Below are 10,248 nucleotides of genomic sequence, written 5' to 3'. Positions count from 1 at the left end.
CTTTCCTGTCGAGAATGCTGCGTCACACTGATAAGGCGCATGCCGTTCGTGACTGGGAAGTACCGGGCTCGCCGCGTTAGAGAAAGGAAACGCGGGCAAGACAGATGACGATTATTGTTGTGGGACAAGATAAGCCCCAAAGGGTGTAAATTTTTCTAAGAGTGTAGAAATATTTACATCCTTTGGGGCTTATCTTGTCCCACAACAATAACCGTCACCTGTCTTGGCCGAGTTTCCTTTCTTGAAAGCTCGGCGCTCGCTACTTTCCTTTCGAGAAACTGCGTCACACTGATAACGCGCATATATAACTATAACTTTCTATAACTCCGCGAGTTCGGTACTTCGCAGTCACGAACGGCATGCGCGTTATCAGTGTGACGCAGCTTCTCGAAAGGAAAGTACGTAGCGAGCGCCGAGCTTTCAAGAAAGCAAACGCAAGCTAGGCAGATGACGATTATTGTTGTGGGACAAATATACACCCCAAAGGGTGCAACCTTTTTAAGAGTGTAATAAACGTTTACACCCTTTGGTGTGTGTATTTACCACTCAACGGTAATCGTCATCTGCCTTGCTTGCGTTTCCTCTCTTGAAAACTGGGCGCTCGCTACTTCCCTGCCGAGAATGCTGCGTCACACTGATAATGCGCAAGCCGTTCGCGACTAGGAAGTACCGGGCTCGCGGAGTTACAGAAAGGAAATGCGGGCAAGACGGATGACGATTATCGTTTGGGGACAAAATACAACCCAAAGGGTGTAAACCTTTTTAGAGCGTACACTCTTAGAAAAATTTACACCCTTTGGGGCTTATCTTGTCCCACAACAATAATCGTCATCCGTCTTGCCCGCGTTTCCTTTCTTTAACGCTGCGAGCCCGGTACTTCCCAGTCACGAACGGCATGCGCGTTATCAGTGTGACGCAGCATTCTCGACAGGAAAGTAGCGAGCGCCGAGTTTCAAGAAAGGAAACGCAAGCAAGGCAGATGACGATTATTGTCGTGGGACAAATATACACCTCAAAGGGTGCAACCGTTTTAAGAGTGTACTCCTCGCTGTCGCAGCGTGCTGGCGGCTGGCCGCCGCTGGGTGACGTAGGCGCTGGGTGATCTGCAGCGGCTTTGCGCTCGCTGCATACTCCCAGTTTCCGTTTCGCGCTCTTTGAGAGCCCTAATTCGCCGTGCCACGGTTTAGCTGGGAATCCCATTTTTCCAGATCCAAAAGCTGATATGAGTTGCACGGAGAGCTTGCTTCAATTTCCGAACTACGATGAGCCTGCTGAGAAAACTAGTTATAAGCGACTTTTTTTGGTTAATTAGCATCTCATTACCACGTATCACCCGACAAACCGTGCTATCCGCCACTGACGGCATGTCTCCTAAAGCACCGTCCTTTTCCTTTCAAATTGGCGCTATGTTTAAATATGGCCTAAATCTGCACTTCTAAGTAGCGCGTGTGCGCTGCGTGTTGACGTCATATCTTCTTTCTCTACCTTCGTCTCTGGTGACAGTGCACATTTTAATAGCGAGTGCGAAGCAACTTCCGCCACCCGGCGTGCGAAATGCGTGCCTTTTTCTGCTCCGTAAGTTGTGTCTACGATTGGTATGTGTGCTCTTGATATTCCTTCAGCCACGCTGATCTGTTTGCGAAGCCCGCGCGAGCGTTATCTCAAGCGATACAGTATGCGATAATGCGACACCGCGTGGCGCCGCCAGCACCCCTACTTCGTGCCTCGTCTGCTTGTCTCAAGCCGCCGCCAACGCTCTTTCCCAGCGACCGTCTGCTAGAGTCGTCTGCTGTTCGCGTGCCAGAATCAGTTACGTCGCGTCACGTGGTGGGGCTCACCTGTTCCGCGGTGGTCGTGCGCCATCTTTTTTCCCCCTGGCGCCTGCTGGAGGATCTCCGACATACCACATGCAGTCTATAAAAACTAGCTACTTGTCTATATACGTGTGGCTCATACCATGTCAAATTATCCAGAGGTTTTTCGACACAACAACGAAGCAGTCGGCTGGCGAAGGCTGCAGACGGGAACATTCTCCAATCTACACATCCCACATAAAACGTTTCCCAGTCAATACAGGGACACATGCCCATGGTGTGGGGCCATTCCGACACTATATCACGCCACGTGGGAGCGCAGAAATAACTTCTCTTTCCACAAAGAAAAAGAAACCCAGCGCGGAACAGTGGGAGGGCCTGTTCACCAGCGGCGTGGTCACAGTCCAAAAAGGATTGGTGCAACACGCTCTCAAAGTGGCCAGGCTCAGCGGTGCTCTGGAATAGGGGCGCCGACCACTCAAGGCGACGGAGACTTCAATAAAACACGAAGACCTCTGTTAGCCGCTGAAAGCTGTAAGTAGAGCAATAAAGTTTTTTCCTTCGACTTCCGCAACGTTTGCCGGAAAAAGAAAAAAAATGATATCGCGTATTCTTGCACAGTGCGTCGCGGTTCTGCACGGTTTTAGAGCGAATGTTCGGAGGAGTATGGCCTGCGTGAAGCAGACGAGCAAAGAAGAAAGCGCAGGTGCGCGACCATTAATTTGTGCCGCTGTCACCGAATAGCGTTATTGACGTCAGCCGTATATATATATATATATATATATATATATATATATATATATATATATATATATATATATACTTCGGAAATTGTACTGCTATAAGTGCGCCCATTTTATTTCTGCGGTCCGCGTTAGCTGAATTCGCTCTCTCTGACAACCACCTTCCACGGTTTCTGAAAGTATTTTTTATTCGTACACGTGCGTGCATTAATGCGTGCTTCTTTTTTTTTGCGTGGGTGTGCACGTGTACGCGTTGTCGTAAGCGCGTGCGTTTGTATTTTGTCAGCCGCGTGCGAGCGCCTTCGCTGTGCCAAAAGATGTCCGCGCAGCGCATTATCGCGTCAACAACACACTCCCTGTCGTCTGCTCACGCGTCAAGCGCGCGTTGTCGTTACAACGTCCTCATCGTCTGTTTAGAGTCGTCTGCTGCTGGCGTGCCACAACGCTTGTTTAAAGTCGTCTGCTGATGGCGTGCCAACGTCAACTGCGCGATATGCATGGGCCTATCTCGTCGCCTTGTGCGCTCGCCCGTCTCGCGGTCACGTGACGCGTTATGAAGCGACCTTTCTTTAAAGCGATGGCTGGATAGGGGTTCTCCCAATTAATTCGTGGCTGGCTTCATCGCCTTCGCAGCACTATTGGAATAGCACGGGCGCATCGATCTATTGATAATCAGAATCATACATCGTATCGAGCCCACCGCTTTTAAACTAGGCCTAAAAAGAGAACTAGTCGTCTGCTGCTGGCGTGCCAACGTCAACTGCGCGATATGCATGGGCCTATCTAGTCGCCTTGTGCGCTCGCCTGCCTCGCTGTCACGTGACTCGTTATGAAGCGGCCTTTCTTTAAAGCGATGGCTGGATAGTGACCCTCCCAATTAATTCGTGGCTGGCTTCATCGCCTTCGCAGCACTATTGGAATAGCACGGGCGCATCGATCTATTGATAATCACAATCATACACCGTATCGAGCCCACCGCATTTAAACTAGGCCTAAAAAGAGAACTAGTCGTCTGCTGCTGGCGTGCCGACGTCAACTGCGCGATATGCATGGGCCTATCTGGTCGCCTTGCGTGCTCGCCCGTCTTGCGGTCATGTGACGCGTTATGAAGCGACCTTTCTTTAAAGCGATGGCTGGATAGGGGTTCTCCCAATTAATTCGTGGCTGGCTTCATCGCCTTCGCAGCACTATTGGAATAGCACGGGCGCATCGATCTATTGATAAACACAATCATACATCGTATCGAGCCCACCGCATTTAAACTAGGCCTAAAAAGAGAACTAAAGGTATATAGACTCCTGTTGAAACGAACTCGCAGTGGGAGAGGGTATAACTTGTTCGTCTTATCAGAAATTTCGCACTAGCAGGAATTCGTTCGTTCATCTGTCAGAAATTCGGCTTAACCCACACCCTCGGATTCGGCTCCCATGCACAGCCGGCAAGTGTTCTTTTTAAAATTTTTTTTTGTCAATGTGCACATTCATTTCTGTATAGTTTATCATTTGTACACATCAATTAAAACAAACAATAATTTCCTACACGTTATTTCTTTCGCTTCATTATCTTAACATTAAGAAAAAGACAGAAAAAAAGAAGACGCACATGGGAAACATACAGGAAGACAGGAAAGAGGCTGGACTATACCAACTGTTAATGGTCCAGCCTCTTTCCTCATTCTTGTATGTTTGCTGTGTGCATAATATTTTGCTGTTTTTTTTTCTTAATACAATGCACCAACTAGCCCAACAACGTGTTTTACTAGAATTCTTCATTATCTGTTGGATTCATACGGCTGTAACTGAGAAAAAAAAACGGGCCCTTTGCCTTTTCTTCTCCTATAGATGTAAAAATAGATCTTTATGGGATTTTTTACGCGAAAAACTATTTTTTTACTCGCTGTCATGCATGCATAAGCAATAGAGCAATTATTGTTGCTTGCCGACATTGTGCAGACATGACAGATGTCATTGAGCAGCTATATCAAAGACGACATTTTCCCTACAGCTTGCTCTAAAACTTTTCTTCGAGTTTCCTTATGCTGCTGAGGAAATAATATCCATGCAAACAAGGAGATCGTGTCCGTCTGCTCGACTCCTGCGATGCAGCAGTCTCCGATTCTTTCGCTGGTAATTTCTTTCGCCTATCCGCAGAATGCAAAATCTGTAGAAAACTCATTTTCTCCGTCTTGATATCGTTGAAAACGTGTTGTATTCCTTCTGTACCTAGCTTTGCATTCTCTCTTGGGCGCTCTTTCTAGCTATACACTCCTTTCCTGCTTTCAAATAGTTTATCTCTCATTCCGTATGTGTTATCCGCGTCACAACTGTGTGTTACTGTTTTACTGTTGTTCATTATGTAGCTGTTCATCGAGTTCTTTTATTCTATTTTATATCCCATAACTTTTAGTCGCAGTTGTTTTACATTTTTACTCCTTTCTTTTGTTCTCTGCACCATCACCCAGACCTCAGTGTTGTTCTTAGGTGCATTGAGTAAACTATTGATTATTATTATGGTAGCGATGTCTATCTGGGGCACCAGTACATGTTTGTGTGTATAACATAGCGATGGTGTCCCTTCGAAAACAAGGTGCTCTCGTATGCATCGATCCGACTCGAAGTGGAGATGCTATTTACAGGTTAGGAAGGACCAGGGCCTCTTGGCACGCCTCGGGGCACACCCACATAAGGAGTCCACGTATAACGCGCACAGCGCGGCCTTGCCGTGAAAATCGATTGCTGCACGACCGACCCTCGAAAGCACGTCCGTCTGCATGCGCGCTTGCGGCGCAGACGTGCAAAGAAAAACAGACGAAAAACAGTAGACGAAGCAGACGACATGTTTTCGTGCCAGTCGCCCTGGCTGAAAACAAAACGCGCCCTCCCGGGTTCTACATTACGGCAGTACAAGGAAGAAAAAAATGAATAAATAAAAATCTCGGACGTTCCTATTGATTCAGGTTGAACACACACACACACACACACACACACAAAAATAGAATGTGAATGTCCGCACCGAGGACCAGTTTCTGAATATCATTCGTTTCGGTTATTTGTTTACAGCGTCTTCCTTTTCGCGTTCCCCCTCGTCTGCTCGGATGGAGCGCGGTCTCTTTTTCGGGCTTGTCGTCTGCTACGTGCACTTAAGTCCGAAAACCCCGGAGGCAGTTCAGAAAGATTTAATTTGTGTAAGTGTTGTAAGTGGCAGCGCTCGTAGTTCCGATGTTTTGCGTCTCTCGGCATATGAACGTCGAAACAAAGTGTGATAAAACGAAATGAAGGCACTTTACAGCAGTCGTAGCGGTCGTAACAATTCTGCATACACGCATGAACGCATGCAGTGGTTCACTGTTAAACATTTCATTGCATGATATGTATGTATGTATGTATGTATGTATGTATGTATGTATGTATGTATGTATGTATGTATGTATGTATGTATGTATGTATGTATGTATGTATGTATGTATGTATGTATGTATGTATGTATGTATGTATGTATGTATGTATGTATGTATGTATGTATGTATGTATGTGCGCGCGTGTGTGTGTAAATACGGATTGCCTTCTGCGGCGTTTCTTCTTTGCGTCGAGCTCTAAAATGACACCATGATTTATAGGACGCACGATGAGGCCACTATAGCTTTTACCACGATTAAAACAATTGTTCCACGTTTTCCCAGCGCAGTTTGCGCACCGTCTGAAATTGTAGCCTGTCCACGCTTAAACATTGTTCCAGTTCGGTGTTAAAGACAACAGCGATTAATTTACTGGAACGCAGTTCCACATTGCGTTTTGTGGAACAATGTTCCGCGTGCTTTAATAAAGTACGGATTCCAAGTACATTGGACATTGTTCGATATATTTTGTGAATTTATGTGGAATGTCAGTGTCATTTAGATAAGTGGGGGATCAAAATTGAAAAAAAACATCCCCTTACTATTTGAAATCTAATTGGAACGAGATGAAGAGTGTATACAGTACGTGTGGGTGCATACTAAACGTTTTAACACCCTTAGGGTGTTCACCTTATTCTTAACACCGCAACACCGTTCACCGTAACACTTTAGGGGTGTTCAAAGAGTGCTTCGTTTGTCACATGGCTATAGCACCCACACCTTTAAGGGGCAAGGTCGACTTGTAACTGTGGAATTAACTCTGGAATAGTGTAAGCTCGAAAACTTCGGAATAAATTGATATATCAAATTTGTTCTCTTTGGATGCTCTGCACCGGATGCTGTGTACAGAACTGCGATATTTGTTCTTAGTGCGGAGCTACGAATCTGTAACTTCGAACTTTGTGAACACTGTGCTATTTTTTCTAACGTACCAATTTCTGAAAATTCGTTGAGAAAATTCAGTGCCTAAATCCAAATTCCGCTTCCATCAGCCAACATAATTTAACGTCCCCTCTCACACGCAATGAATTTCATTAAAATCGGCCCAGTGGCTATTTCGGAACAGCGTTTTTGCGTTTTACGTGTATTTGAATGGGCGGCATCGGAGTTTGGCCCGACATAAAGCTTACTCTTAATTGAAACATGGGTCCGTTGCCACGTCTGCTACGAATGTTCGTTTTGGTTTTTCGATTTTTCTCTCGGTAGTGTGAAGCATGCGATATCGTGACGTCACAATTTTAGTACTTTCGAGTCGCACACGTGGGCACTTTTGCGCTCACATGATTATGCATCATAAAGTACCAAAAAAAAGTAGGGGTCGCATGAAGTTATGCCTTAGTTCGTTTAGTTTTCCTGCATGCGCTGCGCAAGTTCCTTGGCGCAAGTTCCTTCTTGCGCCATATTGTTCTAAACCTCCGTTATCGTCTGCACGAAACAACCGTCATTCGTCTGCAACACTTCTGCCTCTCGTCGTCTGCTACGCGCACTTCAGTGGATTGTAACCGTCGAGGACTCGACACACTTTTCGCCGATTGTGTTGCTTGTATATGTATACCGGGGACGCTATCTGCATATCCGCTCTGCGGGCGTTATGTATGTCCGGTGTCTTCAGTTACCTGGAGAAGGCCGCGGGAGGACGTGTTTACCCTTTCCCGCCATATTGGGAAAGGGGAAAACGAACTCTGTCTCGGAAAAAAAAAAGTTTAAATTTTCGCTAACATACTGCCACTGGACTTGTGGAGCGAGGCAGCGCATCGAATGCTGCTAAGACCCAAGTCCTGACTTTCGCACGCAAAGCAGCAAACATTTCTGTTTCCTATTCAGCAGATTGTGTACCATTGCGTCAGGTGTGTGAAATCAATGATCTCGGTGTACCTTTTTATACAACCTTGCACTTTTCAGCTCGCACTAAATGCGTTGCAATGTGACGTATGCGCTCTCTTGGTGCTGCTTGCAGACTACCGAGATAATTCAATTGGCCTACACCATGCAGGCCGCAAGTTGTACGCAACAATCTGGATATTCTTCGACCCGAATAAGCGTCGGTCGTCTGGAATGACATTATTAGGTCCAACAACGACAGTATATAGATCGGGCCTAGAAAAAGTTTCTAAGCATTTATCATCACCGCTTTGCTATAGCAGGGATAGTGGACCTTGTCCTATAGCACTGTTGCATTATTGTCATTGCCACTACTTTGCTGCTGACATAATCGCGCTGGCCTTCTGTTTCTTTTCAAACTCCTTCGCGGTGTCCTCACATGCCCCGAGCTCCACAGTTGTATCATGTTTAGTATTCCGCGCAAGATCACCAGAGAACATATAGATCTTTCCTTGTTCCTGCTTGCCACTACCAACCCTCCACCGTCCATAGAATACCGAGTCTTCATAAAGCTTATATTAAAGATCTCAACATTTTTCGTAACTACCTGTCATTGTTCTTTTCTGAGCTTTGCGTTGTTGCGTCATAGTTTCGCGTGTTGTTTAACTGCCCTTTTCCTCCTTTTTCTTTTACGTTAACCTTGCGCCTTGATGTACATACAATATTTTTTTCAAGATGGTTCTTTTTGTTAATTGTATTTTTTGTTTACTTATGTGCCCCTTCTGTTTTTTTAATCAATGCGTGCGCCAGCACTCAGATCCCCAGGGGACGTATTCTGAAACGTTCGCCGCGGCGAACTTTTCGCACTGGCCACGCCTCCGCCGTTGAGGCGCGCGCTGAATGGCTGCTTTGACAAAACCGGAAATTCACTTGCGCCACCTGAATTTCCGGTTTTGTCAAAGCAGCCATTCAGCGCGCGCCGCTACGGCGGAGGCGTGGCCAGTGCGAAAAGTTCGCCGCGGCGAACGTTTCAGAATACGTCCCCAGGTTGTTCCTGGCCACTTTAAATGAATGAATGAATGAATGAATTGCATTCTACTGTGTATCTTCCGTTACTGGGGTAAGCCTCTGCAATTTGGAGCGGCATATATATATATATATATATATATATATATATATATATATATATATATATATATATATTCAAGCATCGATTTTGCCGTTCTGGCGACCATGGTCCAGTCCTCTCAGGTGCACCTTGACTTACACCGCTAAAATCAAGACGTATTAAATCAGACCTCTTGTTCCTTTATAAGGTGGTCCATGGTACCATACTTTGCCCAAAGAGCCGTCATCATGCACAATGTTCAGTACCACAAAAGTATACACCAGGCAGCGTTCTGCGTTTTCTGCATGTGGCCGTTGCAGTATTGTCACTGTCCTATATGGCGTCAAAAAAAAAAGAAAGCAATAAGTATTCTGCCTGTATTGACATATTTCGAAGTTCGTTCCCTGTGTTTTGTATATGTGTAGACAATCCTGTTGTATGAGTAACTCCCTTTTACTCTCCTCTCCTTGTTTTCTTTTGCCACATGTTTGCTTTTCCTGGATATTGTGTCTTGTATATTGCATTTTATTTGCGCCAGTACAAAGGCTCCGTAGCTGTTACTGGGCGCTAAAGTAAACATGCGATTGATTGATTGATTGATTGATTGATTGATTGATTGATTGATTGATTGATTGACACATACGCCGTTGGCACCGGAAGACTGGAAGACAAAGAATGTCTTCTGCGCTGCAAAAGGCGTCTAGATGTCTATCTCAGGAATGATCTCACATTTCAGCCCATTTCATACGTCGAATTCCGACAAAGGTGCCGCAGGGTAATAGCCGTGGCAACACGGACTTTTTCCTTTTCTATATACTGCGTGGAAGAGGTTCGTAATCACATCTGCTTGCCCTGTGTGCGATGTTCTCAGTGCTTTACAGGGAAACATGAGTTCATTTAGGAGGATCAGTGGAAACCAAGCGATTCCCGTTCCTTCGGAACTATGGTCACAATTCCATTACCATACAATTCTTCATTCCGGACTTACAAGGGAGCCGGAATGGTTTTAGAATCGATCGAATACCGAGACGGCAACTCCGAAAACCCTGGCCGATATAATTTGACGATTCTGTTCCAGCGCGCTATTCATTCGTATATATATATATATATATATATATATATATATAGTCACAGGTCTGAACGCCGTTCCGCTCACGTTATCAACCGGATCCGCCATGGCGTGATAACAAATTATAAGAGATGATAACAAATGAATAGAACCAAGCGAAAGAAACCCTTACGTTATACCGCGCCTTGAGTACATGTTATTACATTCGTCTAACAGTTTATTCTTTGCTTTCCTCTAATATATATCTCAAACTGCGTAGTTTGGTTTAGGTGCGCACACGCATGACCATTTACTTTCTT

This window comes from Dermacentor albipictus, chromosome 8, assembly GCF_038994185.2.
Source record: "Dermacentor albipictus isolate Rhodes 1998 colony chromosome 8, USDA_Dalb.pri_finalv2, whole genome shotgun sequence".
NCBI classification, from domain to species: domain Eukaryota; kingdom Metazoa; phylum Arthropoda; class Arachnida; order Ixodida; family Ixodidae; genus Dermacentor; species Dermacentor albipictus.
This window is presented reverse-complemented; position numbering follows the sequence as displayed.